The sequence below is a fragment of the Patella vulgata genome, chromosome 4, assembly GCF_932274485.2.
Source record: "Patella vulgata chromosome 4, xgPatVulg1.2, whole genome shotgun sequence".
NCBI lineage: Eukaryota > Metazoa > Mollusca > Gastropoda > Patellidae > Patella > Patella vulgata.
In genome coordinates this window covers 67,809,177-67,833,474 of record NC_065882.2, presented here as the reverse complement: position 1 = coordinate 67,833,474, position 24,298 = coordinate 67,809,177, and the positions used below count along the sequence as shown (strand labels likewise).

Here is a 24,298-nt window from a genome sequence, read left to right as displayed (position 1 = left end):
GCACGATGCGTCGGCTACCAAAATGACAGGTTCTGGCGAGGCTCGAACTCGCGGCCTTCTGCGTGTAAAGCAGACGTGATAACCACTACACCACAGAACCGACAGACTAGCTTTCTGGACTGACAATTAAGTTTATATGGCTTCTCTTGGACCGGGGAAACAAAAATTCCAAGGTTTCGGCGAGGCTCGAACTCGCGACCTTCTGCGTGTTAAGCAGACGTGATAACCACTACACCACGAAACCCTGCCCGTTTCTATTCCAGATTAGGTGTCACACTGCCCAAAACAAAAAGACACCATCTTCATCCTTCACGGCAGCTTTCGACAAGTCCAAAGAAGCCACATGTTTTGATAAGCCGCGACTACCGGTAACGCTCCGCCGCTTTCGTCATCTCTCCGGCATGTTGTTACAGCGGGATTAATCCACTCGGCCAATCTCATTTACCGCCTCCCCACTTAAAACGTTTGGTTCGGCTGGGGGTCGAACCCAGGACCTCTCGCGTGTGAGGCGAGCGTGATAACCACTACACTACCGAACCCCTTGATTCTCCCTTTTAGATGCAGGGCTGAAGCCATTTTCGCGCTGCCACCAGAAAGAGAAAAAGGAGGGGGGGGGGAGACGGAACTCGCCACCAAACCGAGCAGGCGGGTTTGCCCGCTGATGCGGCCTTCCAATGCAGCTGAAATTCGCCGGCAGTCGGCCATAACCACTCTGTGATTGCACGCGGTTTCAACTGCAGCACGATGCGTCGGCTACCAAAATGACAGGTTCTGGCGAGGCTCGAACTCGCGGCCTTCTGCGTGTAAAGCAGACGTGATAACCACTACACCACAGAACCGACAGACTAGCTTTCTGGACTGACAATTAAGTTTATATGGCTTCTCTTGGACCGGGGAAACAAAAATTCCAAGGTTTCGGCGAGGCTCGAACTCGCGACCTTCTGCGTGTTAAGCAGACGTGATAACCACTACACCACGAAACCCTGCCCGTTTCTATTCCAGATTAGGTGTCACACTGCCCAAAACAAAAAGACACCATCTTCATCCTTCACGGCAGCTTTCGACAAGTCCAAAGAAGCCACATGTTTTGATAAGCCGCGACTACCGGTAACGCTCCGCCGCTTTCGTCATCTCTCCGGCATGTTGTTACAGCGGGATTAATCCACTCGGCCAATCTCATTTACCGCCTCCCCACTTAAAACGTTTGGTTCGGCTGGGGGTCGAACCCAGGACCTCTCGCGTGTGAGGCGAGCGTGATAACCACTACACTACCGAACCCCTTGATTCTCCCTTTTAGATGCAGGGCTGAAGCCATTTTCGCGCTGCCACCAGAAAGAGAAAAAGGAGGGGGGGGGGAGACGGAACTCGCCACCAAACCGAGCAGGCGGGTTTGCCCGCTGATGCGGCCTTCCAATGCAGCTGAAATTCGCCGGCAGTCGGCCATAACCACTCTGTGATTGCACGCGGTTTCAACTGCAGCACGATGCGTCGGCTACCAAAATGAGAGGTTCTGGCGAGGCTCGAACTCGCGGCCTTCTGCGTGTAAAGCAGACGTGATAACCACTACACCACAGAACCGACAGACTAGCTTTCTGGACTGACAATTAAGTTTATATGGCTTCTCTTGGACCGGGGAAACAAAAATTCCAAGGTTTCGGCGAGGCTCGAACTCGCGACCTTCTGCGTGTTAAGCAGACGTGATAACCACTACACCACGAAACCCTGCCCGTTTCTATTCCAGATTAGGTGTCACACTGCCCAAAACAAAAAGACACCATCTTCATCCTTCACGGCAGCTTTCGACAAGTCCAAAGAAGCCACATGTTTTGATAAGCCGCGACTACCGGTAACGCTCCGCCGCTTTCGTCATCTCTCCGGCATGTTGTTACAGCGGGATTAATCCACTCGGCCAATCTCATTTACCGCCTCCCCACTTAAAACGTTTGGTTCGGCTGGGGGTCGAACCCAGGACCTCTCGCGTGTGAGCCGAGCGTGATAACCACTACACTACCGAACCCCTTGATTCTCCCTTTTAGATGCAGGGCTGAAGCCATTTTCGCGCTGCCACCAGAAAGAGAAAAAGGAGGGGGGGGGAGAGACGGAACTCGCCACCAAACCGAGCAGGCGGGTTTGCCCGCTGATGCGGCCTTCCAATGCAGCTGAAATTCGCCGGCAGTCGGCCATAACCACTCTGTGATTGCACGCGGTTTCAACTGCAGCACGATGCGTCGGCTACCAAAATGAGAGGTTCTGGCGAGGCTCGAACTCGCGGCCTTCTGCGTGTAAAGCAGACGTGATAACCACTACACCACAGAACCGACAGACTAGCTTTCTGGACTGAAAATTAAGTTTATATGGCTTCTCTTGGACCGGGGAAACAAAAATTCCAAGGTTTCGGCGAGGCTCGAACTCGCGACCTTCTGCGTGTTAAGCAGACGTGATAACCACTACACCACGAAACCCTGCCCGTTTCTATTCCAGATTAGGTGTCACACTGCCCAAAACAAAAAGACACCATCTTCATCCTTCACGGCAGCTTTCGACAAGTCCAAAGAAGCCACATGTTTTGATAAGCCGCGACTACCGGTAACGCTCCGCCGCTTTCGTCATCTCTCCGGCATGTTGTTACAGCGGGATTAATCCACTCGGCCAATCTCATTTACCGCCTCCCCACTTAAAACGTTTGGTTCGGCTGGGGGTCGAACCCAGGACCTCTCGCGTGTGAGGCGAGCGTGATAACCACTACACTACCGAACCCCTTGATTCTCCCTTTTAGATGCAGGGCTGAAGCCATTTTCGCGCTGCCACCAGAAAGAGAAAAAGGAGGGGGGGGGGAGAGACGGAACTCGCCACCAAACCGAGCAGGCGGGTTTGCCCGCTGATGCGGCCTTCCAATGCAGCTGAAATTCGCCGGCAGTCGGCCAAAACCACTCTGTGATTGCACGCGGTTTCAACTGCAGCACGATGCGTCGGCTACCAAAATGACAGGTTCTGGCGAGGCTCGAACTCGCGGCCTTCTGCGTGTAAAGCAGACGTGATAACCACTACACCACAGAACCGACAGACTAGCTTTCTGGACTGACAATTAAGTTTATATGGCTTCTCTTGGACCGGGGAAACAAAAATTCCAAGGTTTCGGCGAGGCTCGAACTCGCGACCTTCTGCGTGTTAAGCAGACGTGATAACCACTACACCACGAAACCCTGCCCGTTTCTATTCCAGATTAGGTGTCACACTACCCAAAACAAAAAGACACCATCTTCATCCTTCACGGCAGCTTTCGACAAGTCCAAAGAAGCCACATGTTTTGATAAGCCGCGACTACCGGTAACGCTCCGCCGCTTTCGTCATCTCTCCGGCATGTTGTTACAGCGGGATTAATCCACTCGGCCAATCTCATTTACCGCCTCCCCACTTAAAACGTTTGGTTCGGCTGGGGGTCGAACCCAGGACCTCTCGCGTGTGAGGCGAGCGTGATAACCACTACACTACCGAACCCCTTGATTCTCCCTTTTAGATGCAGGGCTGAAGCCATTAACGCGCTGCCACCAGAAAGAGAAAAAGGAGGGGGGGGGGAGAGACGGAACTCGCCACCAAACCGAGCAGGCGGGTTTGCCCGCTGATGCGGCCTTCCAATGCAGCTGAAATTCGCCGGCAGTCGGCCATAACCACTCTGTGATTGCACGCGGTTTCAACTGCAGCACGATGCGTCGGCTACCAAAATGAGAGGTTCTGGCGAGGCTCGAACTCGCGGCCTTCTGCGTGTAAAGCAGACGTGATAACCACTACACCACAGAACCGACAGACTAGCTTTCTGGACTGACAATTAAGTTTATATGGCTTCTCTTGGACCGGGGAAACAAAAATTCCAAGGTTTCGGCGAGGCTCGAACTCGCGACCTTCTGCGTGTTAAGCAGACGTGATAACCACTACACCACGAAACCCTGCCCGTTTCTATTCCAGATTAGGTGTCACACTGCCCAAAACAAAAAGACACCATCTTCATCCTTCACGGCAGCTTTCGACAAGTCCAAAGAAGCCACATGTTTTGATAAGCCGCGACTACCGGTAACGCTCCGCCGCTTTCGTCATCTCTCCGGCATGTTGTTACAGCGGGATTAATCCACTCGGCCAATCTCATTTACCGCCTCCCCACTTAAAACGTTTGGTTCGGCTGGGGGTCGAACCCAGGACCTCTCGCGTGTGAGGCGAGCGTGATAACCACTACACTACCGAACCCCTTGATTCTCCCTTTTAGATGCAGGGCTGAAGCCATTTTCGCGCTGCCACCAGAAAGAGAAAAAGGAGGGGGGGGGGAGACGGAACTCGCCACCAAACCGAGCAGGCGGGTTTGCCCGCTGATGCGGCCTTCCAATGCAGCTGAAATTCGCCGGCAGTCGGCCATAACCACTCTGTGATTGCACGCGGTTTCAACTGCAGCACGATGCGTCGGCTACCAAAATGACAGGTTCTGGCGAGGCTCGAACTCGCGGCCTTCTGCGTGTAAAGCAGACGTGATAACCACTACACCACAGAACCGACAGACTAGCTTTCTGGACTGACAATTAAGTTTATATGGCTTCTCTTGGACCGGGGAAACAAAAATTCCAAGGTTTCGGCGAGGCTCGAACTCGCGACCTTCTGCGTGTTAAGCAGACGTGATAACCACTACACCACGAAACCCTGCCCGTTTCTATTCCAGATTAGGTGTCACACTGCCCAAAACAAAAAGACACCATCTTCATCCTTCACGGCAGCTTTCGACAAGTCCAAAGAAGCCACATGTTTTGATAAGCCGCGACTACCGGTAACGCTCCGCCGCTTTCGTCATCTCTCCGGCATGTTGTTACAGCGGGATTAATCCACTCGGCCAATCTCATTTACCGCCTCCCCACTTAAAACGTTTGGTTCGGCTGGGGGTCGAACCCAGGACCTCTCGCGTGTGAGGCGAGCGTGATAACCACTACACTACCGAACCCCTTGATTCTCCCTTTTAGATGCAGGGCTGAAGCCATTAACGCGCTGCCACCAGAAAGAGAAAAAGGAGGGGGGGGGGAGAGACGGAACTCGCCACCAAACCGAGCAGGCGGGTTTGCCCGCTGATGCGGCCTTCCAATGCAGCTGAAATTCGCCGGCAGTCGGCCATAACCACTCTGTGATTGCACGCGGTTTCAACTGCAGCACGATGCGTCGGCTACCAAAATGAGAGGTTCTGGCGAGGCTCGAACTCGCGGCCTTCTGCGTGTAAAGCAGACGTGATAACCACTACACCACAGAACCGACAGACTAGCTTTCTGGACTGACAATTAAGTTTATATGGCTTCTCTTGGACCGGGGAAACAAAAATTCCAAGGTTTCGGCGAGGCTCGAACTCGCGACCTTCTGCGTGTTAAGCAGACGTGATAACCACTACACCACGAAACCCTGCCCGTTTCTATTCCAGATTAGGTGTCACACTGCCCAAAACAAAAAGACACCATCTTCATCCTTCACGGCAGCTTTCGACAAGTCCAAAGAAGCCACATGTTTTGATAAGCCGCGACTACCGGTAACGCTCCGCCGCTTTCGTCATCTCTCCGGCATGTTGTTACAGCGGGATTAATCCACTCGGCCAATCTCATTTACCGCCTCCCCACTTAAAACGTTTGGTTCGGCTGGGGGTCGAACCCAGGACCTCTCGCGTGTGAGGCGAGCGTGATAACCACTACACTACCGAACCCCTTGATTCTCCCTTTTAGATGCAGGGCTGAAGCCATTTTCGCGCTGCCACCAGAAAGAGAAAAAGGAGGGGGGGGGGAGAGACGGAACTCGCCACCAAACCGAGCAGGCGGGTTTGCCCGCTGATGCGGCCTTCCAATGCAGCTGAAATTCGCCGGCAGTCGGCCATAACCACTCTGTGATTGCACGCGGTTTCAACTGCAGCACGATGCGTCGGCTACCAAAATGACAGGTTCTGGCGAGGCTCGAACTCGCGGCCTTCTGCGTGTAAAGCAGACGTGATAACCACTACACCTCAGAACCGACAGACTAGCTTTCTGGACTGACAATTAAGTTTATATGGCTTCTCTTGGACCGGGGAAACAAAAATTCCAAGGTTTCGGCGAGGCTCGAACTCGCGACCTTCTGCGTGTTAAGCAGACGTGATAACCACTACACCACGAAACCCTGCCCGTTTCTATTCCAGATTAGGTGTCACACTGCCCAAAACAAAAAGACACCATCTTCATCCTTCACGGCAGCTTTCGACAAGTCCAAAGAAGCCACATGTTTTGATAAGCCGCGACTACCGGTAACGCTCCGCCGCTTTCGTCATCTCTCCGGCATGTTGTTACAGCGGGATTAATCCACTCGGCCAATCTCATTTACCGCCTCCCCACTTAAAACGTTTGGTTCGGCTGGGGGTCGAACCCAGGACCTCTCGCGTGTGAGGCGAGCGTGATAACCACTACACTACCGAACCCCTTGATTCTCCCTTTTAGATGCAGGGCTGAAGCCATTAACGCGCTGCCACCAGAAAGAGAAAAAGGAGGGGGGGGGGAGAGACGGAACTCGCCACCAAACCGAGCAGGCGGGTTTGCCCGCTGATGCGGCCTTCCAATGCAGCTGAAATTCGCCGGCAGTCGGCCATAACCACTCTGTGATTGCACGCGGTTTCAACTGCAGCACGATGCGTCGGCTACCAAAATGAGAGGTTCTGGCGAGGCTCGAACTCGCGGCCTTCTGCGTGTAAAGCAGACGTGATAACCACTACACCACAGAACCGACAGACTAGCTTTCTGGACTGACAATTAAGTTTATATGGCTTCTCTTGGACCGGGGAAACAAAAATTCCAAGGTTTCGGCGAGGCTCGAACTCGCGACCTTCTGCGTGTTAAGCAGACGTGATAACCACTACACCACGAAACCCTGCCCGTTTCTATTCCAGATTAGGTGTCACACTGCCCAAAACAAAAAGACACCATCTTCATCCTTCACGGCAGCTTTCGACAAGTCCAAAGAAGCCACATGTTTTGATAAGCCGCGACTACCGGTAACGCTCCGCCGCTTTCGTCATCTCTCCGGCATGTTGTTACAGCGGGATTAATCCACTCGGCCAATCTCATTTACCGCCTCCCCACTTAAAACGTTTGGTTCGGCTGGGGGTCGAACCCAGGACCTCTCGCGTGTGAGGCGAGCGTGATAACCACTACACTACCGAACCCCTTGATTCTCCCTTTTAGATGCAGGGCTGAAGCCATTTTCGCGCTGCCACCAGAAAGAGAAAAAGGAGGGGGGGGGAGACGGAACTCGCCACCAAACCGAGCAGGCGGGTTTGCCCGCTGATGCGGCCTTCCAATGCAGCTGAAATTCGCCGGCAGTCGGCCATAACCACTCTGTGATTGCACGCGGTTTCAACTGCAGCACGATGCGTCGGCTACCAAAATGACAGGTTCTGGCGAGGCTCGAACTCGCGGCCTTCTGCGTGTAAAGCAGACGTGATAACCACTACACCACAGAACCGACAGACTAGCTTTCTGGACTGACAATTAAGTTTATATGGCTTCTCTTGGACCGGGGAAACAAAAATTCCAAGGTTTCGGCGAGGCTCGAACTCGCGACCTTCTGCGTGTTAAGCAGACGTGATAACCACTACACCACGAAACCCTGCCCGTTTCTATTCCAGATTAGGTGTCACACTGCCCAAAACAAAAAGACACCATCTTCATCCTTCACGGCAGCTTTCGACAAGTCCAAAGAAGCCACATGTTTTGATAAGCCGCGACTACCGGTAACGCTCCGCCGCTTTCGTCATCTCTCCGGCATGTTGTTACAGCGGGATTAATCCACTCGGCCAATCTCATTTACCGCCTCCCCACTTAAAACGTTTGGTTCGGCTGGGGGTCGAACCCAGGACCTCTCGCGTGTGAGGCGAGCGTGATAACCACTACACTACCGAACCCCTTGATTCTCCCTTTTAGATGCAGGGCTGAAGCCATTTTCGCGCTGCCACCAGAAAGAGAAAAAGGAGGGGGGGGGGAGACGGAACTCGCCACCAAACCGAGCAGGCGGGTTTGCCCGCTGATGCGGCCTTCCAATGCAGCTGAAATTCGCCGGCAGTCGGCCATAACCACTCTGTGATTGCACGCGGTTTCAACTGCAGCACGATGCGTCGGCTACCAAAATGAGAGGTTCTGGCGAGGCTCGAACTCGCGGCCTTCTGCGTGTAAAGCAGACGTGATAACCACTACACCACAGAACCGACAGACTAGCTTTCTGGACTGACAATTAAGTTTATATGGCTTCTCTTGGACCGGGGAAACAAAAATTCCAAGGTTTCGGCGAGGCTCGAACTCGCGACCTTCTGCGTGTTAAGCAGACGTGATAACCACTACACCACGAAACCCTGCCCGTTTCTATTCCAGATTAGGTGTCACACTGCCCAAAACAAAAAGACACCATCTTCATCCTTCACGGCAGCTTTCGACAAGTCCAAAGAAGCCACATGTTTTGATAAGCCGCGACTACCGGTAACGCTCCGCCGCTTTCGTCATCTCTCCGGCATGTTGTTACAGCGGGATTAATCCACTCGGCCAATCTCATTTACCGCCTCCCCACTTAAAACGTTTGGTTCGGCTGGGGGTCGAACCCAGGACCTCTCGCGTGTGAGGCGAGCGTGATAACCACTACACTACCGAACCCCTTGATTCTCCCTTTTAGATGCAGGGCTGAAGCCATTTTCGCGCTGCCACCAGAAAGAGAAAAAGGAGGGGGGGGGGGAGACGGAACTCGCCACCAAACCGAGCAGGCGGGTTTGCCCGCTGATGCGGCCTTCCAATGCAGCTGAAATTCGCCGGCAGTCGGCCATAACCACTCTGTGATTGCACGCGGTTTCAACTGCAGCACGATGCGTCGGCTACCAAAATGAGAGGTTCTGGCGAGGCTCGAACTCGCGGCCTTCTGCGTGTAAAGCAGACGTGATAACCACTACACCACAGAACCGACAGACTAGCTTTCTGGACTGACAATTAAGTTTATATGGCTTCTCTTGGACCGGGGAAACAAAAATTCCAAGGTTTCGGCGAGGCTCGAACTCGCGACCTTCTGCGTGTTAAGCAGACGTGATAACCACTACACCACGAAACCCTGCCCGTTTCTATTCCAGATTAGGTGTCACACTGCCCAAAACAAAAAGACACCATCTTCATCCTTCACGGCAGCTTTCGACAAGTCCAAAGAAGCCACATGTTTTGATAAGCCGCGACTACCGGTAACGCTCCGCCGCTTTCGTCATCTCTCCGGCATGTTGTTACAGCGGGATTAATCCACTCGGCCAATCTCATTTACCGCCTCCCCACTTAAAACGTTTGGTTCGGCTGGGGGTCGAACCCAGGACCTCTCGCGTGTGAGGCGAGCGTGATAACCACTACACTACCGAACCCCTTGATTCTCCCTTTTAGATGCAGGGCTGAAGCCATTTTCGCGCTGCCACCAGAAAGAGAAAAAGGAGGGGGGGGGAGACGGAACTCGCCACCAAACCGAGCAGGCGGGTTTGCCCGCTGATGCGGCCTTCCAATGCAGCTGAAATTCGCCGGCAGTCGGCCATAACCACTCTGTGATTGCACGCGGTTTCAACTGCAGCACGATGCGTCGGCTACCAAAATGACAGGTTCTGGCGAGGCTCGAACTCGCGGCCTTCTGCGTGTAAAGCAGACGTGATAACCACTACACCACAGAACCGACAGACTAGCTTTCTGGACTGACAATTAAGTTTATATGGCTTCTCTTGGACCGGGGAAACAAAAATTCCAAGGTTTCGGCGAGGCTCGAACTCGCGACCTTCTGCGTGTTAAGCAGACGTGATAACCACTACACCACGAAACCCTGCCCGTTTCTATTCCAGATTAGGTGTCACACTGCCCAAAACAAAAAGACACCATCTTCATCCTTCACGGCAGCTTTCGACAAGTCCAAAGAAGCCACATGTTTTGATAAGCCGCGACTACCGGTAACGCTCCGCCGCTTTCGTCATCTCTCCGGCATGTTGTTACAGCGGGATTAATCCACTCGGCCAATCTCATTTACCGCCTCCCCACTTAAAACGTTTGGTTCGGCTGGGGGTCGAACCCAGGACCTCTCGCGTGTGAGGCGAGCGTGATAACCACTACACTACCGAACCCCTTGATTCTCCCTTTTAGATGCAGGGCTGAAGCCATTTTCGCGCTGCCACCAGAAAGAGAAAAAGGAGGGGGGGGGAGACGGAACTCGCCACCAAACCGAGCAGGCGGGTTTGCCCGCTGATGCGGCCTTCCAATGCAGCTGAAATTCGCCGGCAGTCGGCCATAACCACTCTGTGATTGCACGCGGTTTCAACTGCAGCACGATGCGTCGGCTACCAAAATGAGAGGTTCTGGCGAGGCTCGAACTCGCGGCCTTCTGCGTGTAAAGCAGACGTGATAACCACTACACCACAGAACCGACAGACTAGCTTTCTGGACTGACAATTAAGTTTATATGGCTTCTCTTGGACCGGGGAAACAAAAATTCCAAGGTTTCGGCGAGGCTCGAACTCGCGACCTTCTGCGTGTTAAGCAGACGTGATAACCACTACACCACGAAACCCTGCCCGTTTCTATTCCAGATTAGGTGTCACACTGCCCAAAACAAAAAGACACCATCTTCATCCTTCACGGCAGCTTTCGACAAGTCCAAAGAAGCCACATGTTTTGATAAGCCGCGACTACCGGTAACGCTCCGCCGCTTTCGTCATCTCTCCGGCATGTTGTTACAGCGGGATTAATCCACTCGGCCAATCTCATTTACCGCCTCCCCACTTAAAACGTTTGGTTCGGCTGGGGGTCGAACCCAGGACCTCTCGCGTGTGAGGCGAGCGTGATAACCACTACACTACCGAACCCCTTGATTCTCCCTTTTAGATGCAGGGCTGAAGCCATTTTCGCGCTGCCACCAGAAAGAGAAAAAGGAGGGGGGGGGGGGAGAGACGGAACTCGCCACCAAACCGAGCAGGCGGGTTTGCCCGCTGATGCGGCCTTCCAATGCAGCTGAAATTCGCCGGCAGTCGGCCATAACCACTCTGTGATTGCACGCGGTTTCAACTGCAGCACGATGCGTCGGCTACCAAAATGAGAGGTTCTGGCGAGGCTCGAACTCGCGGCCTTCTGCGTGTAAAGCAGACGTGATAACCACTACACCACAGAACCGACAGACTAGCTTTCTGGACTGACAATTAAGTTTATATGGCTTCTCTTGGACCGGGGAAACAAAAATTCCAAGGTTTCGGCGAGGCTCGAACTCGCGACCTTCTGCGTGTTAAGCAGACGTGATAACCACTACACCACGAAACCCTGCCCGTTTCTATTCCAGATTAGGTGTCACACTGCCCAAAACAAAAAGACACCATCTTCATCCTTCACGGCAGCTTTCGACAAGTCCAAAGAAGCCACATGTTTTGATAAGCCGCGACTACCGGTAACGCTCCGCCGCTTTCGTCATCTCTCCGGCATGTTGTTACAGCGGGATTAATCCACTCGGCCAATCTCATTTACCGCCTCCCCACTTAAAACGTTTGGTTCGGCTGGGGGTCGAACCCAGGACCTCTCGCGTGTGAGGCGAGCGTGATAACCACTACACTACCGAACCCCTTGATTCTCCCTTTTAGATGCAGGGCTGGGGCCATTTTCGCGCTGCCACCAGAAAGAGAAAAAGGAGGGGGGGGGAGACGGAACTCGCCACCAAACCGAGCAGGCGGGTTTGCCCGCTGATGCGGCCTTCCAATGCAGCTGAAATTCGCCGGCAGTCGGCCATAACCACTCTGTGATTGCACGCGGTTTCAACTGCAGCACGATGCGTCGGCTACCAAAATGACAGGTTCTGGCGAGGCTCGAACTCGCGGCCTTCTGCGTGTAAAGCAGACGTGATAACCACTACACCACAGAACCGACAGACTAGCTTTCTGGACTGACAATTAAGTTTATATGGCTTCTCTTGGACCGGGGAAACAAAAATTCCAAGGTTTCGGCGAGGCTCGAACTCGCGACCTTCTGCGTGTTAAGCAGACGTGATAACCACTACACCACGAAACCCTGCCCGTTTCTATTCCAGATTAGGTGTCACACTGCCCAAAACAAAAAGACACCATCTTCATCCTTCACGGCAGCTTTCGACAAGTCCAAAGAAGCCACATGTTTTGATAAGCCGCGACTACCGGTAACGCTCCGCCGCTTTCGTCATCTCTCCGGCATGTTGTTACAGCGGGATTAATCCACTCGGCCAATCTCATTTACCGCCTCCCCACTTAAAACGTTTGGTTCGGCTGGGGGTCGAACCCAGGACCTCTCGCGTGTGAGGCGAGCGTGATAACCACTACACTACCGAACCCCTTGATTCTCCCTTTTAGATGCAGGGCTGAAGCCATTAACGCGCTGCCACCAGAAAGAGAAAAAGGAGGGGGGGGGAGAGACGGAACTCGCCACCAAACCGAGCAGGCGGGTTTGCCCGCTGATGCGGCCTTCCAATGCAGCTGAAATTCGCCGGCAGTCGGCCATAACCACTCTGTGATTGCACGCGGTTTCAACTGCAGCACGATGCGTCGGCTACCAAAATGAGAGGTTCTGGCGAGGCTCGAACTCGCGGCCTTCTGCGTGTAAAGCAGACGTGATAACCACTACACCACAGAACCGACAGACTAGCTTTCTGGACTGACAATTAAGTTTATATGGCTTCTCTTGGACCGGGGAAACAAAAATTCCAAGGTTTCGGCGAGGCTCGAACTCGCGACCTTCTGCGTGTTAAGCAGACGTGATAACCACTACACCACGAAACCCTGCCCGTTTCTATTCCAGATTAGGTGTCACACTGCCCAAAACAAAAAGACACCATCTTCATCCTTCACGGCAGCTTTCGACAAGTCCAAAGAAGCCACATGTTTTGATAAGCCGCGACTACCGGTAACGCTCCGCCGCTTTCGTCATCTCTCCGGCATGTTGTTACAGCGGGATTAATCCACTCGGCCAATCTCATTTACCGCCTCCCCACTTAAAACGTTTGGTTCGGCTGGGGGTCGAACCCAGGACCTCTCGCGTGTGAGGCGAGCGTGATAACCACTACACTACCGAACCCCTTGATTCTCCCTTTTAGATGCAGGGCTGAAGCCATTTTCGCGCTGCCACCAGAAAGAGAAAAAGGAGGGGGGGGGGAGAGACGGAACTCGCCACCAAACCGAGCAGGCGGGTTTGCCCGCTGATGCGGCCTTCCAATGCAGCTGAAATTCGCCGGCAGTCGGCCATAACCACTCTGTGATTGCACGCGGTTTCAACTGCAGCACGATGCGTCGGCTACCAAAATGACAGGTTCTGGCGAGGCTCGAACTCGCGGCCTTCTGCGTGTAAAGCAGACGTGATAACCACTACACCACAGAACCGACAGACTAGCTTTCTGGACTGACAATTAAGTTTATATGGCTTCTCTTGGACCGGGGAAACAAAAATTCCAAGGTTTCGGCGAGGCTCGAACTCGCGACCTTCTGCGTGTTAAGCAGACGTGATAACCACTACACCACGAAACCCTGCCCGTTTCTATTCCAGATTAGGTGTCACACTGCCCAAAACAAAAAGACACCATCTTCATCCTTCACGGCAGCTTTCGACAAGTCCAAAGAAGCCACATGTTTTGATAAGCCGCGACTACCGGTAACGCTCCGCCGCTTTCGTCATCTCTCCGGCATGTTGTTACAGCGGGATTAATCCACTCGGCCAATCTCATTTACCGCCTCCCCACTTAAAACGTTTGGTTCGGCTGGGGGTCGAACCCAGGACCTCTCGCGTGTGAGGCGAGCGTGATAACCACTACACTACCGAACCCCTTGATTCTCCCTTTTAGATGCAGGGCTGAAGCCATTAACGCGCTGCCACCAGAAAGAGAAAAAGGAGGGGGGGGGGAGAGACGGAACTCGCCACCAAACCGAGCAGGCGGGTTTGCCCGCTGATGCGGCCTTCCAATGCAGCTGAAATTCGCCGGCAGTCGGCCATAACCACTCTGTGATTGCACGCGGTTTCAACTGCAGCACGATGCGTCGGCTACCAAAATGAGAGGTTCTGGCGAGGCTCGAACTCGCGGCCTTCTGCGTGTAAAGCAGACGTGATAACCACTACACCACAGAACCGACAGACTAGCTTTCTGGACTGACAATTAAGTTTATATGGCTTCTCTTGGACCGGGGAAACAAAAATTCCAAGGTTTCGGCGAGGCTCGAACTCGCGACCTTCTGCGTGTTAAGCAGACGTGATAACCACTACACCACGAAACCCTGCCCGTTTCTATTCCAGATTAGGTGTCACACTGCCCAAAACAAAAAGACACCATCTTCATCCTTCACGGCAGCTTTCGACAAGTCCAAAGAAGCCACATGTTTTGATAAGCCGCGACTACCGGTAACGCTCCGCCGCTTTCGTCATCTCTCCGGCATGTTGTTACAGCGGGATTAATCCACTCGGCCAATCTCATTTACCGCCTCCCCACTTAAAACGTTTGGTTCGGCTGGGGGTCGAACCCAGGACCTCTCGCGTGTGAGGCGAGCGTGATAACCACTACACTACCGAACCCCTTGATTCTCCCTTTTAGATGCAGGGCTGAAGCCATTTTCGCGCTGCCACCAGAAAGAGAAAAAGGAGGGGGGGGGGGGAGACGGAACTCGCCACCAAACCGAGCAGGCGGGTTTGCCCGCTGATGCGGCCTTCCAATGCAGCTGAAATTCGCCGGCAGTCGGCCATAACCACTCTGTGATTGCACGCGGTTTCAACTGCAGCACGATGCGTCGGCTACCAAAATGACAGGTTCTGGCGAGGCTCGAACTCGCGGCCTTCTGCGTGTAAAGCAGACGTGATAACCACTACACCACAGAACCGACAGACTAGCTTTCTGGACTGACAATTAAGTTTATATGGCTTCTCTTGGACCGGGGAAACAAAAATTCCAAGGTTTCGGCGAGGCTCGAACTCGCGACCTTCTGCGTGTTAAGCAGACGTGATAACCACTACACCACGAAACCCTGCCCGTTTCTATTCCAGATTAGGTGTCACACTGCCCAAAACAAAAAGACACCATCTTCATCCTTCACGGCAGCTTTCGACAAGTCCAAAGAAGCCACATGTTTTGATAAGCCGCGACTACCGGTAACGCTCCGCCGCTTTCGTCATCTCTCCGGCATGTTGTTACAGCGGGATTAATCCACTCGGCCAATCTCATTTACCGCCTCCCCACTTAAAACGTTTGGTTCGGCTGGGGGTCGAACCCAGGACCTCTCGCGTGTGAGGCGAGCGTGATAACCACTACACTACCGAACCCCTTGATTCTCCCTTTTAGATGCAGGGCTGAAGCCATTTTCGCGCTGCCACCAGAAAGAGAAAAAGGAGGGGGGGGGAGACGGAACTCGCCACCAAACCGAGCAGGCGGGTTTGCCCGCTGATGCGGCCTTCCAATGCAGCTGAAATTCGCCGGCAGTCGGCCATAACCACTCTGTGATTGCACGCGGTTTCAACTGCAGCACGATGCGTCGGCTACCAAAATGACAGGTTCTGGCGAGGCTCGAACTCGCGGCCTTCTGCGTGTAAAGCAGACGTGATAACCACTACACCACAGAACCGACAGACTAGCTTTCTGGACTGACAATTAAGTTTATATGGCTTCTCTTGGACCGGGGAAACAAAAATTCCAAGGTTTCGGCGAGGCTCGAACTCGCGACCTTCTGCGTGTTAAGCAGACGTGATAACCACTACACCACGAAACCCTGCCCGTTTCTATTCCAGATTAGGTGTCACACTGCCCAAAACAAAAAGACACCATCTTCATCCTTCACGGCAGCTTTCGACAAGTCCAAAGAAGCCACATGTTTTGATAAGCCGCGACTACCGGTAACGCTCCGCCGCTTTCGTCATCTCTCCGGCATGTTGTTACAGCGGGATTAATCCACTCGGCCAATCTCATTTACCGCCTCCCCACTTAAAACGTTTGGTTCGGCTGGGGGTCGAACCCAGGACCTCTCGCGTGTGAGGCGAGCGTGATAACCACTACACTACCGAACCCCTTGATTCTCCCTTTTAGATGCAGGGCTGAAGCCATTTTCGCGCTGCCACCAGAAAGAGAAAAAGGAGGGGGGGGGGAGACGGAACTCGCCACCAAACCGAGCAGGCGGGTTTGCCCGCTGATGCGGCCTTCCAATGCAGCTGAAATTCGCCGGCAGTCTGCCATAACCACTCTGTGATTGCACGCGGTTTCAACTGCAGCACGATGCGTCGGCTACCAAAATGAGAGGTTCTGGCGAGGCTCGAACTCGCGGCCTTCTGCGTGTAAAGCAGACGTGATAACCACTACACCACAGAACCGACAGACTAGCTTTCTGGACTGACAATTAAGTTTATATGGCTTCTCTTGGACCGGGGAAACAAAAATTCCAAGGTTTCGGCGAGGCTCGAACTCGCGACCTTCTGCGTGTTAAGCAGACGTGATAACCACTACACCACGAAACCCTGCCCGTTTCTATTCCAGATTAGGTGTCACACTGCCCAAAACAAAAAGACACCATCTTCATCCTTCACGGCAGCTTTCGACAAGTCCAAAGAAGCCACATGTTTTGATAAGCCGCGACTACCGGTAACGCTCCGCCGCTTTCGTCATCTCTCCGGCATGTTGTTACAGCGGGATTAATCCACTCGGCCAATCTCATTTACCGCCTCCCCACTTAAAACGTTTGGTTCGGCTGGGGGTCGAACCCAGGACCTCTCGCGTGTGAGGCGAGCGTGATAACCACTACACTACCGAACCCCTTGATTCTCCCTTTTAGATGCAGGGCTGAAGCCATTTTCGCGCTGCCACCAGAAAGAGAAAAAGGAGGGGGGGGGAGAGACGGAACTCGCCACCAAACCGAGCAGGCGGGTTTGCCCGCTGATGCGGCCTTCCAATGCAGCTGAAATTCGCCGGCAGTCGGCCATAACCACTCTGTGATTGCACGCGGTTTCAACTGCAGCACGATGCGTCGGCTACCAAAATGAGAGGTTCTGGCGAGGCTCGAACTCGCGGCCTTCTGCGTGTAAAGCAGACGTGATAACCACTACACCACAGAACCGACAGACTAGCTTTCTGGACTGACAATTAAGTTTATATGGCTTCTCTTGGACCGGGGAAACAAAAATTCCAAGGTTTCGGCGAGGCTCGAACTCGCGACCTTCTGCGTGTTAAGCAGACGTGATAACCACTACACCACGAAACCCTGCCCGTTTCTATTCCAGATTAGGTGTCACACTGCCCAAAACAAAAAGACACCATCTTCATCCTTCACGGCAGCTTTCGACAAGTCCAAAGAAGCCACATGTTTTGATAAGCCGCGACTACCGGTAACGCTCCGCCGCTTTCGTCATCTCTCCGGCATGTTGTTACAGCGGGATTAATCCACTCGGCCAATCTCATTTACCGCCTCCCCACTTAAAACGTTTGGTTCGGCTGGGGGTCGAACCCAGGACCTCTCGCGTGTGAGGCGAGCGTGATAACCACTACACTACCGAACCCCTTGATTCTCCCTTTTAGATGCAGGGCTGAAGCCATTTTCGCGCTGCCACCAGAAAGAGAAAAAGGAGGGGGGGGGAGAGACGGAACTCGCCACCAAACCGAGCAGGCGGGTTTGCCCGCTGATGCGGCCTTCCAATGCAGCTGAAATTCGCCGGCAGTCGGCCATAACCACTCTGTGATTGCACGCGGTTTCAACTGCAGCACGATGCGTCGGCTACCAAAATGACAGGTTCTGGCGAGGCTCGAACTCGCGGCCTTCTGCGTGTAAAGCAGACGTGATAACCACTACACCACAGAACCGACAGACTAGCTTTCTGGACTGACAATTAAGTTTATATGGCTTCTCTTGGACCGGGGAAACAAAAATTCCAAGGTTTCGGCGAGGCTCGAACTCGCGACCTTCTGCGTGTTAAGCAGACGTGATAACCACTACACCACGAAACCCTGCCCGTTTCTATTCCAGATTAGGTGTCACACTGCCCAAAACAAAAAGACACCATCTTCATCCTTCACGGCAGCTTTCGACAAGTCCAAAGAAGCCACATGTTTTGATAAGCCGCGACTACCGGTAACGCTCCGCCGCTTTCGTCATCTCTCCGGCATGTTGTTACAGCGGGATTAATCCACTCGGCCAATCTCATTTACCGCCTCCCCACTTAAAACGTTTGGTTCGGCTGGGGGTCGAACCCAGGACCTCTCGCGTGTGAGGCGAGCGTGATAACCACTACACTACCGAACCCCTTGATTCTCCCTTTTAGATGCAGGGCTGAAGCCATTAACGCGCTGCCACCAGAAAGAGAAAAAGGAGGGGGGGGGAGAGACGGAACTCGCCACCAAACCGAGCAGGCGGGTTTGCCCGCTGATGCGGCCTTCCAATGCAGCTGAAATTCGCCGGCAGTCGGCCATAACCACTCTGTGATTGCACGCGGTTTCAACTGCAGCACGATGCGTCGGCTACCAAAATGAGAGGTTCTGGCGAGGCTCGAACTCGCGGCCTTCTGCGTGTAAAGCAGACGTGATAACCACTACACCACAGAACCGACAGACTAGCTTTCTGGACTGACAATTAAGTTTATATGGCTTCTCTTGGACCGGGGAAACAAAAATTCCAAGGTTTCGGCGAGGCTCGAACTCGCGACCTTCTGCGTGTTAAGCAGACGTGATAACCACTACACCACGAAACCCTGCCCGTTTCTATTCCAGATTAGGTGTCACACTGCCCAAAACAAAAAGACACCATCTTCATCCTTCACGGCAGCTTTCGACAAGTCCAAAGAAGCCACATGTTTTGATAAGCCGCGACTACCGGTAACGCTCCGCCGCTTTCGTCATCTCTCCGGCATGTTGTTACAGCGGGATTAATCCACTCGGCCAATCTCATTTACCGCCTCCCCACTTAAAACGTTTGGTTCGGCTGGGGGTCGAACCCAGGACCTCTCGCGTGTGAGGCGAGCGTGATAACCACTACACTACCGAACCCCTTGATTCTCCCTTTTAGATGCAGGGCTGAAGCCATTTTCGCGCTGCCACCAGAAAGAGAAAAAGGAGGGGGGGGGGAGACGGAACTCGCCACCAAACCGAGCAGGCGGGTTTGCCCGCTGATGCGGCCTTCCAATGCAGCTGAAATTCGCCGGCAGTCGGCCATAACCACTCTGTGATTGCACGCGGTTTCAACTGCAGCACGATGCGTCGGCTACCAAAATGACAGGTTCTGGCGAGGCTCGAACTCGCGGCCTTCTGCGTGTAAAGCAGACGTGATAACCACTACACCACAGAACCGACAGACTAGCTTTCTGGACTGACAATTAAGTTTATATGGCTTCTCTTGGACCGGGGAAACAAAAATTCCAAGGTTTCGGCGAGGCTCGAACTCGCGACCTTCTGCGTGTTAAGCAGACGTGATAACCACTACACCACGAAACCCTGCCCGTTTCTATTCCAGATTAGGTGTCACACTGCCCAAAACAAAAAGACACCATCTTCATCCTTCACGGCAGCTTTCGACAAGTCCAAAGAAGCCACATGTTTTGATAAGCCGCGACTACCGGTAACGCTCCGCCGCTTTCGTCATCTCTCCGGCATGTTGTTACAGCGGGATTAATCCACTCGGCCAATCTCATTTACCGCCTCCCCACTTAAAACGTTTGGTTCGGCTGGGGGTCGAACCCAGGACCTCTCGCGTGTGAGGCGAGCGTGATAACCACTACACTACCGAACCCCTTGATTCTCCCTTTTAGATGCAGGGCTGAAGCCATTAACGCGCTGCCACCAGAAAGAGAAAAAGGAGGGGGGGGGGAGAGACGGAACTCGCCACCAAACCGAGCAGGCGGGTTTGCCCGCTGATGCGGCCTTCCAATGCAGCTGAAATTCGCCGGCAGTCGGCCATAACCACTCTGTGATTGCACGCGGTTTCAACTGCAGCACGATGCGTCGGCTACCAAAATGAGAGGTTCTGGCGAGGCTCGAACTCGCGGCCTTCTGCGTGTAAAGCAGACGTGATAACCACTACACCACAGAACCGACAGACTAGCTTTCTGGACTGACAATTAAGTTTATATGGCTTCTCTTGGACCGGGGAAACAAAAATTCCAAGGTTTCGGCGAGGCTCGAACTCGCGACCTTCTGCGTGTTAAGCAGACGTGATAACCACTACACCACGAAACCCTGCCCGTTTCTATTCCAGATTAGGTGTCACACTGCCCAAAACAAAAAGACACCATCTTCATCCTTCACGGCAGCTTTCGACAAGTCCAAAGAAGCCACATGTTTTGATAAGCCGCGACTACCGGTAACGCTCCGCCGCTTTCGTCATCTCTCCGGCATGTTGTTACAGCGGGATTAATCCACTCGGCCAATCTCATTTACCGCCTCCCCACTTAAAACGTTTGGTTCGGCTGGGGGTCGAACCCAGGACCTCTCGCGTGTGAGGCGAGCGTGATAACCACTACACTACCGAACCCCTTGATTCTCCCTTTTAGATGCAGGGCTGAAGCCATTTTCGCGCTGCCACCAGAAAGAGAAAAAGGAGGGGGGGGGGAGACGGAACTCGCCACCAAACCGAGCAGGCGGGTTTGCCCGCTGATGCGGCCTTCCAATGCAGCTGAAATTCGCCGGCAGTCGGCCATAACCACTCTGTGATTGCACGCGGTTTCAACTGCAGCACGATGCGTCGGCTACCAAAATGAGAGGTTCTGGCGAGGCTCGAACTCGCGGCCTTCTGCGTGTAAAGCAGACGTGATAACCACTACACCACAGAACCGACAGACTAGCTTTCTGGACTGACAATTAAGTTTATATGGCTTCTCTTGGACCGGGGAAACAAAAATTCCAAGGTTTCGGCGAGGCTCGAACTCGCGACCTTCTGCGTGTTAAGCAGACGTGATAACCACTACACCACGAAACCCTGCCCGTTTCTATTCCAGATTAGGTGTCACACTGCCCAAAACAAAAAGACACCATCTTCATCCTTCACGGCAGCTTTCGACAAGTCCAAAGAAGCCACATGTTTTGATAAGCCGCGACTACCGGTAACGCTCCGCCGCTTTCGTCATCTCTCCGGCATGTTGTTACAGCGGGATTAATCCACTCGGCCAATCTCATTTACCGCCTCCCCACTTAAAACGTTTGGTTCGGCTGGGGGTCGAACCCAGGACCTCTCGCGTGTGAGGCGAGCGTGATAACCACTACACTACCGAACCCCTTGATTCTCCCTTTTAGATGCAGGGCTGAAGCCATTTTCGCGCTGCCACCAGAAAGAGAAAAAGGAGGGGGGGGGGAGACGGAACTCGCCACCAAACCGAGCAGGCGGGTTTGCCCGCTGATGCGGCCTTCCAATGCAGCTGAAATTCGCCGGCAGTCGGCCATAACCACTCTGTGATTGCACGCGGTTTCAACTGCAGCACGATGCGTCGGCTACCAAAATGACAGGTTCTGGCGAGGCTCGAACTCGCGGCCTTCTGCGTGTAAAGCAGACGTGATAACCACTACACCACAGAACCGACAGACTAGCTTTCTGGACTGACAATTAAGTTTATATGGCTTCTCTTGGACCGGGGAAACAAAAATTCCAAGGTTTCGGCGAGGCTCGAACTCGCGACCTTCTGCGTGTTAAGCAGACGTGATAACCACTACACCACGAAACCCTGCCCGTTTCTATTCCAGATTAGGTGTCACACTGCCCAAAACAAAAAGACACCATCTTCATCCTTCACGGCAGCTTTCGACAAGTCCAAAGAAGCCACATGTTTTGATAAGCCGCGACTACCGGTAACGCTCCGCCGCTTTCGTCATCTCTCCGGCATGTTGTTACAGCGGGATTAATCCACTCGGCCAATCTCATTTACCGCCTCCCCACTTAAAACGTTTGGTTCGGCTGGGGGTCGAACCCAGGACCTCTCGCGTGTGAGGCGAGCGTGATAACCACTACACTACCGAACCCCTTGATTCTCCCTTTTAGATGCAGGGCTGAAGCCATTTTCGCGCTGCCACCAGAAAGAGAAAAAGGAGGGGGGGGGGGAGACGGAACTCGCCACCAAACCGAGCAGGCGGGTTTGCCCGCTGATGCGGCCTTCCAATGCAGCTGAAATTCGCCGGCAGTCGGCCATAACCACTCTGTGATTGCACGCGGTTTCAACTGCAGCACGATGCGTCGGCTACCAAAATGACAGGTTCTGGCGAGGCTCGAACTCGCGGCCTTCTGCGTGTAAAGCAGACGTGATAACCACTACACCACAGAACCGACAGACTAGCTTTCTGGACTGACAATTAAGTTTATATGGCTTCTCTTGGACCGGGGAAACAAAAATTCCAAGGTTTCGGCGAGGCTCGAACTCGCGACCTTCTGCGTGTTAAGCAGACGTGATAACCACTACACCACGAAACCCTGCCCGTTTCTATTCCAGATTAGGTGTCACACTGCCCAAAACAAAAAGACACCATCTTCATCCTTCACGGCAGCTTTCGACAAGTCCAAAGAAGCCACATGTTTTGATAAGCCGCGACTACCGGTAACGCTCCGCCGCTTTCGTCATCTCTCCGGCATGTTGTTACAGCGGGATTAATCCACTCGGCCAATCTCATTTACCGCCTCCCCACTTAAAACGTTTGGTTCGGCTGGGGGTCGAACCCAGGACCTCTCGCGTGTGAGGCGAGCGTGATAACCACTACACTACCGAACCCCTTGATTCTCCCTTTTAGATGCAGGGCTGAAGCCATTTTCGCGCTGCCACCAGAAAGAGAAAAAGGAGGGGGGGGGGGAGACGGAACTCGCCACCAAACCGAGCAGGCGGGTTTGCCCGCTGATGCGGCCTTCCAATGCAGCTGAAATTCGCCGGCAGTCGGCCATAACCACTCTGTGATTGCACGCGGTTTCAACTGCAGCACGATGCGTCGGCTACCAAAATGACAGGTTCTGGCGAGGCTCGAACTCGCGGCCTTCTGCGTGTAAAGCAGACGTGATAACCACTACACCACAGAACCGACAGACTAGCTTTCTGGACTGACAATTAAGTTTATATGGCTTCTCTTGGACCGGGGAAACAAAAATTCCAAGGTTTCGGCGAGGCTCGAACTCGCGACCTTCTGCGTGTTAAGCAGACGTGATAACCACTACACCACGAAACCCTGCCCGTTTCTATTCCAGATTAGGTGTCACACTGCCCAAAACAAAAAGACACCATCTTCATCCTTCACGGCAGCTTTCGACAAGTCCAAAGAAGCCACATGTTTTGATAAGCCGCGACTACCGGTAACGCTCCGCCGCTTTCGTCATCTCTCCGGCATGTTGTTACAGCGGGATTAATCCACTCGGCCAATCTCATTTACCGCCTCCCCACTTAAAACGTTTGGTTCGGCTGGGGGTCGAACCCAGGACCTCTCGCGTGTGAGGCGAGCGTGATAACCACTACACTACCGAACCCCTTGATTCTCCCTTTTAGATGCAGGGCTGAAGCCATTTTCGCGCTGCCACCAGAAAGAGAAAAAGGAGGGGGGGGGAGACGGAACTCGCCACCAAACCGAGCAGGCGGGTTTGCCCGCTGATGCGGCCTTCCAATGCAGCTGAAATTCGCCGGCAGTCGGCCATAACCACTCTGTGATTGCACGCGGTTTCAACTGCAGCACGATGCGTCGGCTACCAAAATGACAGGTTCTGGCGAGGCTCGAACTCGCGGCCTTCTGCGTGTAAAGCAGACGTGATAACCACTACACCACAGAACCGACAGACTAGCTTTCTGGACTGACAATTAAGTTTATATGGCTTCTCTTGGACCGGGGAAACAAAAATTCCAAGGTTTCGGCGAGGCTCGAACTCGCGACCTTCTGCGTGTTAAGCAGACGTGATAACCACTACACCACGAAACCCTGCCCGTTTCTATTCCAGATTAGGTGTCACACTGCCCAAAACAAAAAGACACCATCTTCATCCTTCACGGCAGCTTTCGACAAGTCCAAAGAAGCCACATGTTTTGATAAGCCGCGACTACCGGTAACGCTCCGCCGCTTTCGTCATCTCTCCGGCATGTTGTTACAGCGGGATTAATCCACTCGGCCAATCTCATTTACCGCCTCCCCACTTAAAACGTTTGGTTCGGCTGGGGGTCGAACCCAGGACCTCTCGCGTGTGAGGCGAGCGTGATAACCACTACACTACCGAACCCCTTGATTCTCCCTTTTAGATGCAGGGCTGAAGCCATTTTCGCGCTGCCACCAGAAAGAGAAAAAGGAGGGGGGGGGGAGACGGAAC

At 53.4% G+C, this 24,298-nt stretch overlaps 78 non-coding genes across 78 annotated transcripts; all 78 read right to left on the bottom strand.

The window, feature by feature from the left end:
• Positions 1 to 27: 27 nt before the first annotated feature.
• Trnav-uac (transfer RNA valine (anticodon UAC)) lies at positions 28 to 100 on the bottom strand. Its single transcript has one exon. It is a non-coding gene; the product is annotated as a tRNA-Val (tRNA).
• Positions 101 to 171: 71 nt separating this feature from the next.
• Trnav-aac (transfer RNA valine (anticodon AAC)) lies at positions 172 to 244 on the bottom strand. Its single transcript has one exon. It is a non-coding gene; the product is annotated as a tRNA-Val (tRNA).
• Positions 245 to 466: 222 nt separating this feature from the next.
• Trnav-cac (transfer RNA valine (anticodon CAC)) lies at positions 467 to 539 on the bottom strand. The gene has a single exon. It is a non-coding gene; the product is annotated as a tRNA-Val (tRNA).
• A 227-nt stretch (positions 540 to 766) lies between these two features.
• On the bottom strand, positions 767 to 839 carry Trnav-uac (transfer RNA valine (anticodon UAC)). The gene has a single exon. It is a non-coding gene; the product is annotated as a tRNA-Val (tRNA).
• A 71-nt stretch (positions 840 to 910) lies between these two features.
• Positions 911 to 983, bottom strand: Trnav-aac (transfer RNA valine (anticodon AAC)). The gene has a single exon. It is a non-coding gene; the product is annotated as a tRNA-Val (tRNA).
• A 222-nt stretch (positions 984 to 1,205) lies between these two features.
• On the bottom strand, positions 1,206 to 1,278 carry Trnav-cac (transfer RNA valine (anticodon CAC)). Its single transcript has one exon. It is a non-coding gene; the product is annotated as a tRNA-Val (tRNA).
• A 227-nt stretch (positions 1,279 to 1,505) lies between these two features.
• Positions 1,506 to 1,578, bottom strand: Trnav-uac (transfer RNA valine (anticodon UAC)). The gene has a single exon. It is a non-coding gene; the product is annotated as a tRNA-Val (tRNA).
• Positions 1,579 to 1,649: 71 nt separating this feature from the next.
• Trnav-aac (transfer RNA valine (anticodon AAC)) lies at positions 1,650 to 1,722 on the bottom strand. Its single transcript has one exon. It is a non-coding gene; the product is annotated as a tRNA-Val (tRNA).
• A 222-nt stretch (positions 1,723 to 1,944) lies between these two features.
• On the bottom strand, positions 1,945 to 2,017 carry Trnav-cac (transfer RNA valine (anticodon CAC)). Its single transcript has one exon. It is a non-coding gene; the product is annotated as a tRNA-Val (tRNA).
• A 228-nt stretch (positions 2,018 to 2,245) lies between these two features.
• Positions 2,246 to 2,318, bottom strand: Trnav-uac (transfer RNA valine (anticodon UAC)). The gene has a single exon. It is a non-coding gene; the product is annotated as a tRNA-Val (tRNA).
• Positions 2,319 to 2,389: 71 nt separating this feature from the next.
• Positions 2,390 to 2,462, bottom strand: Trnav-aac (transfer RNA valine (anticodon AAC)). The gene has a single exon. It is a non-coding gene; the product is annotated as a tRNA-Val (tRNA).
• Positions 2,463 to 2,684: 222 nt separating this feature from the next.
• Trnav-cac (transfer RNA valine (anticodon CAC)) lies at positions 2,685 to 2,757 on the bottom strand. The gene has a single exon. It is a non-coding gene; the product is annotated as a tRNA-Val (tRNA).
• Positions 2,758 to 2,986: 229 nt separating this feature from the next.
• On the bottom strand, positions 2,987 to 3,059 carry Trnav-uac (transfer RNA valine (anticodon UAC)). The gene has a single exon. It is a non-coding gene; the product is annotated as a tRNA-Val (tRNA).
• A 71-nt stretch (positions 3,060 to 3,130) lies between these two features.
• On the bottom strand, positions 3,131 to 3,203 carry Trnav-aac (transfer RNA valine (anticodon AAC)). Its single transcript has one exon. It is a non-coding gene; the product is annotated as a tRNA-Val (tRNA).
• Positions 3,204 to 3,425: 222 nt separating this feature from the next.
• On the bottom strand, positions 3,426 to 3,498 carry Trnav-cac (transfer RNA valine (anticodon CAC)). The gene has a single exon. It is a non-coding gene; the product is annotated as a tRNA-Val (tRNA).
• Positions 3,499 to 3,727: 229 nt separating this feature from the next.
• Positions 3,728 to 3,800, bottom strand: Trnav-uac (transfer RNA valine (anticodon UAC)). Its single transcript has one exon. It is a non-coding gene; the product is annotated as a tRNA-Val (tRNA).
• Positions 3,801 to 3,871: 71 nt separating this feature from the next.
• On the bottom strand, positions 3,872 to 3,944 carry Trnav-aac (transfer RNA valine (anticodon AAC)). Its single transcript has one exon. It is a non-coding gene; the product is annotated as a tRNA-Val (tRNA).
• A 222-nt stretch (positions 3,945 to 4,166) lies between these two features.
• Trnav-cac (transfer RNA valine (anticodon CAC)) lies at positions 4,167 to 4,239 on the bottom strand. The gene has a single exon. It is a non-coding gene; the product is annotated as a tRNA-Val (tRNA).
• Positions 4,240 to 4,466: 227 nt separating this feature from the next.
• On the bottom strand, positions 4,467 to 4,539 carry Trnav-uac (transfer RNA valine (anticodon UAC)). The gene has a single exon. It is a non-coding gene; the product is annotated as a tRNA-Val (tRNA).
• A 71-nt stretch (positions 4,540 to 4,610) lies between these two features.
• Trnav-aac (transfer RNA valine (anticodon AAC)) lies at positions 4,611 to 4,683 on the bottom strand. The gene has a single exon. It is a non-coding gene; the product is annotated as a tRNA-Val (tRNA).
• A 222-nt stretch (positions 4,684 to 4,905) lies between these two features.
• Positions 4,906 to 4,978, bottom strand: Trnav-cac (transfer RNA valine (anticodon CAC)). Its single transcript has one exon. It is a non-coding gene; the product is annotated as a tRNA-Val (tRNA).
• Positions 4,979 to 5,207: 229 nt separating this feature from the next.
• Trnav-uac (transfer RNA valine (anticodon UAC)) lies at positions 5,208 to 5,280 on the bottom strand. The gene has a single exon. It is a non-coding gene; the product is annotated as a tRNA-Val (tRNA).
• Positions 5,281 to 5,351: 71 nt separating this feature from the next.
• Trnav-aac (transfer RNA valine (anticodon AAC)) lies at positions 5,352 to 5,424 on the bottom strand. The gene has a single exon. It is a non-coding gene; the product is annotated as a tRNA-Val (tRNA).
• Positions 5,425 to 5,646: 222 nt separating this feature from the next.
• Trnav-cac (transfer RNA valine (anticodon CAC)) lies at positions 5,647 to 5,719 on the bottom strand. The gene has a single exon. It is a non-coding gene; the product is annotated as a tRNA-Val (tRNA).
• A 229-nt stretch (positions 5,720 to 5,948) lies between these two features.
• Trnav-uac (transfer RNA valine (anticodon UAC)) lies at positions 5,949 to 6,021 on the bottom strand. The gene has a single exon. It is a non-coding gene; the product is annotated as a tRNA-Val (tRNA).
• A 71-nt stretch (positions 6,022 to 6,092) lies between these two features.
• On the bottom strand, positions 6,093 to 6,165 carry Trnav-aac (transfer RNA valine (anticodon AAC)). The gene has a single exon. It is a non-coding gene; the product is annotated as a tRNA-Val (tRNA).
• A 222-nt stretch (positions 6,166 to 6,387) lies between these two features.
• On the bottom strand, positions 6,388 to 6,460 carry Trnav-cac (transfer RNA valine (anticodon CAC)). The gene has a single exon. It is a non-coding gene; the product is annotated as a tRNA-Val (tRNA).
• Positions 6,461 to 6,689: 229 nt separating this feature from the next.
• Positions 6,690 to 6,762, bottom strand: Trnav-uac (transfer RNA valine (anticodon UAC)). Its single transcript has one exon. It is a non-coding gene; the product is annotated as a tRNA-Val (tRNA).
• A 71-nt stretch (positions 6,763 to 6,833) lies between these two features.
• Trnav-aac (transfer RNA valine (anticodon AAC)) lies at positions 6,834 to 6,906 on the bottom strand. The gene has a single exon. It is a non-coding gene; the product is annotated as a tRNA-Val (tRNA).
• A 222-nt stretch (positions 6,907 to 7,128) lies between these two features.
• On the bottom strand, positions 7,129 to 7,201 carry Trnav-cac (transfer RNA valine (anticodon CAC)). The gene has a single exon. It is a non-coding gene; the product is annotated as a tRNA-Val (tRNA).
• A 226-nt stretch (positions 7,202 to 7,427) lies between these two features.
• Positions 7,428 to 7,500, bottom strand: Trnav-uac (transfer RNA valine (anticodon UAC)). Its single transcript has one exon. It is a non-coding gene; the product is annotated as a tRNA-Val (tRNA).
• Positions 7,501 to 7,571: 71 nt separating this feature from the next.
• On the bottom strand, positions 7,572 to 7,644 carry Trnav-aac (transfer RNA valine (anticodon AAC)). The gene has a single exon. It is a non-coding gene; the product is annotated as a tRNA-Val (tRNA).
• Positions 7,645 to 7,866: 222 nt separating this feature from the next.
• On the bottom strand, positions 7,867 to 7,939 carry Trnav-cac (transfer RNA valine (anticodon CAC)). The gene has a single exon. It is a non-coding gene; the product is annotated as a tRNA-Val (tRNA).
• A 227-nt stretch (positions 7,940 to 8,166) lies between these two features.
• On the bottom strand, positions 8,167 to 8,239 carry Trnav-uac (transfer RNA valine (anticodon UAC)). The gene has a single exon. It is a non-coding gene; the product is annotated as a tRNA-Val (tRNA).
• A 71-nt stretch (positions 8,240 to 8,310) lies between these two features.
• On the bottom strand, positions 8,311 to 8,383 carry Trnav-aac (transfer RNA valine (anticodon AAC)). Its single transcript has one exon. It is a non-coding gene; the product is annotated as a tRNA-Val (tRNA).
• Positions 8,384 to 8,605: 222 nt separating this feature from the next.
• Positions 8,606 to 8,678, bottom strand: Trnav-cac (transfer RNA valine (anticodon CAC)). The gene has a single exon. It is a non-coding gene; the product is annotated as a tRNA-Val (tRNA).
• Positions 8,679 to 8,906: 228 nt separating this feature from the next.
• On the bottom strand, positions 8,907 to 8,979 carry Trnav-uac (transfer RNA valine (anticodon UAC)). The gene has a single exon. It is a non-coding gene; the product is annotated as a tRNA-Val (tRNA).
• Positions 8,980 to 9,345: 366 nt separating this feature from the next.
• Positions 9,346 to 9,418, bottom strand: Trnav-cac (transfer RNA valine (anticodon CAC)). Its single transcript has one exon. It is a non-coding gene; the product is annotated as a tRNA-Val (tRNA).
• A 226-nt stretch (positions 9,419 to 9,644) lies between these two features.
• Trnav-uac (transfer RNA valine (anticodon UAC)) lies at positions 9,645 to 9,717 on the bottom strand. Its single transcript has one exon. It is a non-coding gene; the product is annotated as a tRNA-Val (tRNA).
• Positions 9,718 to 10,083: 366 nt separating this feature from the next.
• On the bottom strand, positions 10,084 to 10,156 carry Trnav-cac (transfer RNA valine (anticodon CAC)). The gene has a single exon. It is a non-coding gene; the product is annotated as a tRNA-Val (tRNA).
• A 226-nt stretch (positions 10,157 to 10,382) lies between these two features.
• Trnav-uac (transfer RNA valine (anticodon UAC)) lies at positions 10,383 to 10,455 on the bottom strand. The gene has a single exon. It is a non-coding gene; the product is annotated as a tRNA-Val (tRNA).
• Positions 10,456 to 10,821: 366 nt separating this feature from the next.
• On the bottom strand, positions 10,822 to 10,894 carry Trnav-cac (transfer RNA valine (anticodon CAC)). Its single transcript has one exon. It is a non-coding gene; the product is annotated as a tRNA-Val (tRNA).
• Positions 10,895 to 11,125: 231 nt separating this feature from the next.
• Trnav-uac (transfer RNA valine (anticodon UAC)) lies at positions 11,126 to 11,198 on the bottom strand. The gene has a single exon. It is a non-coding gene; the product is annotated as a tRNA-Val (tRNA).
• A 366-nt stretch (positions 11,199 to 11,564) lies between these two features.
• Positions 11,565 to 11,637, bottom strand: Trnav-cac (transfer RNA valine (anticodon CAC)). Its single transcript has one exon. It is a non-coding gene; the product is annotated as a tRNA-Val (tRNA).
• Positions 11,638 to 11,863: 226 nt separating this feature from the next.
• On the bottom strand, positions 11,864 to 11,936 carry Trnav-uac (transfer RNA valine (anticodon UAC)). The gene has a single exon. It is a non-coding gene; the product is annotated as a tRNA-Val (tRNA).
• Positions 11,937 to 12,302: 366 nt separating this feature from the next.
• Positions 12,303 to 12,375, bottom strand: Trnav-cac (transfer RNA valine (anticodon CAC)). The gene has a single exon. It is a non-coding gene; the product is annotated as a tRNA-Val (tRNA).
• A 228-nt stretch (positions 12,376 to 12,603) lies between these two features.
• Positions 12,604 to 12,676, bottom strand: Trnav-uac (transfer RNA valine (anticodon UAC)). Its single transcript has one exon. It is a non-coding gene; the product is annotated as a tRNA-Val (tRNA).
• Positions 12,677 to 13,042: 366 nt separating this feature from the next.
• Positions 13,043 to 13,115, bottom strand: Trnav-cac (transfer RNA valine (anticodon CAC)). The gene has a single exon. It is a non-coding gene; the product is annotated as a tRNA-Val (tRNA).
• Positions 13,116 to 13,344: 229 nt separating this feature from the next.
• Positions 13,345 to 13,417, bottom strand: Trnav-uac (transfer RNA valine (anticodon UAC)). The gene has a single exon. It is a non-coding gene; the product is annotated as a tRNA-Val (tRNA).
• A 366-nt stretch (positions 13,418 to 13,783) lies between these two features.
• Positions 13,784 to 13,856, bottom strand: Trnav-cac (transfer RNA valine (anticodon CAC)). Its single transcript has one exon. It is a non-coding gene; the product is annotated as a tRNA-Val (tRNA).
• A 229-nt stretch (positions 13,857 to 14,085) lies between these two features.
• On the bottom strand, positions 14,086 to 14,158 carry Trnav-uac (transfer RNA valine (anticodon UAC)). The gene has a single exon. It is a non-coding gene; the product is annotated as a tRNA-Val (tRNA).
• Positions 14,159 to 14,524: 366 nt separating this feature from the next.
• Positions 14,525 to 14,597, bottom strand: Trnav-cac (transfer RNA valine (anticodon CAC)). Its single transcript has one exon. It is a non-coding gene; the product is annotated as a tRNA-Val (tRNA).
• A 229-nt stretch (positions 14,598 to 14,826) lies between these two features.
• Positions 14,827 to 14,899, bottom strand: Trnav-uac (transfer RNA valine (anticodon UAC)). Its single transcript has one exon. It is a non-coding gene; the product is annotated as a tRNA-Val (tRNA).
• A 366-nt stretch (positions 14,900 to 15,265) lies between these two features.
• Positions 15,266 to 15,338, bottom strand: Trnav-cac (transfer RNA valine (anticodon CAC)). The gene has a single exon. It is a non-coding gene; the product is annotated as a tRNA-Val (tRNA).
• Positions 15,339 to 15,564: 226 nt separating this feature from the next.
• Positions 15,565 to 15,637, bottom strand: Trnav-uac (transfer RNA valine (anticodon UAC)). The gene has a single exon. It is a non-coding gene; the product is annotated as a tRNA-Val (tRNA).
• Positions 15,638 to 16,003: 366 nt separating this feature from the next.
• Positions 16,004 to 16,076, bottom strand: Trnav-cac (transfer RNA valine (anticodon CAC)). Its single transcript has one exon. It is a non-coding gene; the product is annotated as a tRNA-Val (tRNA).
• A 227-nt stretch (positions 16,077 to 16,303) lies between these two features.
• Positions 16,304 to 16,376, bottom strand: Trnav-uac (transfer RNA valine (anticodon UAC)). Its single transcript has one exon. It is a non-coding gene; the product is annotated as a tRNA-Val (tRNA).
• A 366-nt stretch (positions 16,377 to 16,742) lies between these two features.
• Positions 16,743 to 16,815, bottom strand: Trnav-cac (transfer RNA valine (anticodon CAC)). Its single transcript has one exon. It is a non-coding gene; the product is annotated as a tRNA-Val (tRNA).
• Positions 16,816 to 17,043: 228 nt separating this feature from the next.
• Trnav-uac (transfer RNA valine (anticodon UAC)) lies at positions 17,044 to 17,116 on the bottom strand. Its single transcript has one exon. It is a non-coding gene; the product is annotated as a tRNA-Val (tRNA).
• Positions 17,117 to 17,482: 366 nt separating this feature from the next.
• Positions 17,483 to 17,555, bottom strand: Trnav-cac (transfer RNA valine (anticodon CAC)). The gene has a single exon. It is a non-coding gene; the product is annotated as a tRNA-Val (tRNA).
• A 228-nt stretch (positions 17,556 to 17,783) lies between these two features.
• Positions 17,784 to 17,856, bottom strand: Trnav-uac (transfer RNA valine (anticodon UAC)). Its single transcript has one exon. It is a non-coding gene; the product is annotated as a tRNA-Val (tRNA).
• A 366-nt stretch (positions 17,857 to 18,222) lies between these two features.
• On the bottom strand, positions 18,223 to 18,295 carry Trnav-cac (transfer RNA valine (anticodon CAC)). The gene has a single exon. It is a non-coding gene; the product is annotated as a tRNA-Val (tRNA).
• A 228-nt stretch (positions 18,296 to 18,523) lies between these two features.
• On the bottom strand, positions 18,524 to 18,596 carry Trnav-uac (transfer RNA valine (anticodon UAC)). The gene has a single exon. It is a non-coding gene; the product is annotated as a tRNA-Val (tRNA).
• A 366-nt stretch (positions 18,597 to 18,962) lies between these two features.
• On the bottom strand, positions 18,963 to 19,035 carry Trnav-cac (transfer RNA valine (anticodon CAC)). Its single transcript has one exon. It is a non-coding gene; the product is annotated as a tRNA-Val (tRNA).
• Positions 19,036 to 19,262: 227 nt separating this feature from the next.
• Trnav-uac (transfer RNA valine (anticodon UAC)) lies at positions 19,263 to 19,335 on the bottom strand. Its single transcript has one exon. It is a non-coding gene; the product is annotated as a tRNA-Val (tRNA).
• A 366-nt stretch (positions 19,336 to 19,701) lies between these two features.
• On the bottom strand, positions 19,702 to 19,774 carry Trnav-cac (transfer RNA valine (anticodon CAC)). Its single transcript has one exon. It is a non-coding gene; the product is annotated as a tRNA-Val (tRNA).
• A 229-nt stretch (positions 19,775 to 20,003) lies between these two features.
• Trnav-uac (transfer RNA valine (anticodon UAC)) lies at positions 20,004 to 20,076 on the bottom strand. The gene has a single exon. It is a non-coding gene; the product is annotated as a tRNA-Val (tRNA).
• A 366-nt stretch (positions 20,077 to 20,442) lies between these two features.
• Trnav-cac (transfer RNA valine (anticodon CAC)) lies at positions 20,443 to 20,515 on the bottom strand. Its single transcript has one exon. It is a non-coding gene; the product is annotated as a tRNA-Val (tRNA).
• A 227-nt stretch (positions 20,516 to 20,742) lies between these two features.
• On the bottom strand, positions 20,743 to 20,815 carry Trnav-uac (transfer RNA valine (anticodon UAC)). Its single transcript has one exon. It is a non-coding gene; the product is annotated as a tRNA-Val (tRNA).
• Positions 20,816 to 21,181: 366 nt separating this feature from the next.
• On the bottom strand, positions 21,182 to 21,254 carry Trnav-cac (transfer RNA valine (anticodon CAC)). The gene has a single exon. It is a non-coding gene; the product is annotated as a tRNA-Val (tRNA).
• Positions 21,255 to 21,481: 227 nt separating this feature from the next.
• Trnav-uac (transfer RNA valine (anticodon UAC)) lies at positions 21,482 to 21,554 on the bottom strand. Its single transcript has one exon. It is a non-coding gene; the product is annotated as a tRNA-Val (tRNA).
• Positions 21,555 to 21,920: 366 nt separating this feature from the next.
• On the bottom strand, positions 21,921 to 21,993 carry Trnav-cac (transfer RNA valine (anticodon CAC)). The gene has a single exon. It is a non-coding gene; the product is annotated as a tRNA-Val (tRNA).
• A 228-nt stretch (positions 21,994 to 22,221) lies between these two features.
• Trnav-uac (transfer RNA valine (anticodon UAC)) lies at positions 22,222 to 22,294 on the bottom strand. Its single transcript has one exon. It is a non-coding gene; the product is annotated as a tRNA-Val (tRNA).
• Positions 22,295 to 22,660: 366 nt separating this feature from the next.
• Positions 22,661 to 22,733, bottom strand: Trnav-cac (transfer RNA valine (anticodon CAC)). The gene has a single exon. It is a non-coding gene; the product is annotated as a tRNA-Val (tRNA).
• A 228-nt stretch (positions 22,734 to 22,961) lies between these two features.
• Positions 22,962 to 23,034, bottom strand: Trnav-uac (transfer RNA valine (anticodon UAC)). Its single transcript has one exon. It is a non-coding gene; the product is annotated as a tRNA-Val (tRNA).
• Positions 23,035 to 23,400: 366 nt separating this feature from the next.
• Trnav-cac (transfer RNA valine (anticodon CAC)) lies at positions 23,401 to 23,473 on the bottom strand. Its single transcript has one exon. It is a non-coding gene; the product is annotated as a tRNA-Val (tRNA).
• Positions 23,474 to 23,699: 226 nt separating this feature from the next.
• On the bottom strand, positions 23,700 to 23,772 carry Trnav-uac (transfer RNA valine (anticodon UAC)). Its single transcript has one exon. It is a non-coding gene; the product is annotated as a tRNA-Val (tRNA).
• A 366-nt stretch (positions 23,773 to 24,138) lies between these two features.
• On the bottom strand, positions 24,139 to 24,211 carry Trnav-cac (transfer RNA valine (anticodon CAC)). The gene has a single exon. It is a non-coding gene; the product is annotated as a tRNA-Val (tRNA).
• Between the last annotated feature and the right edge of the window lie 87 nt (positions 24,212 to 24,298).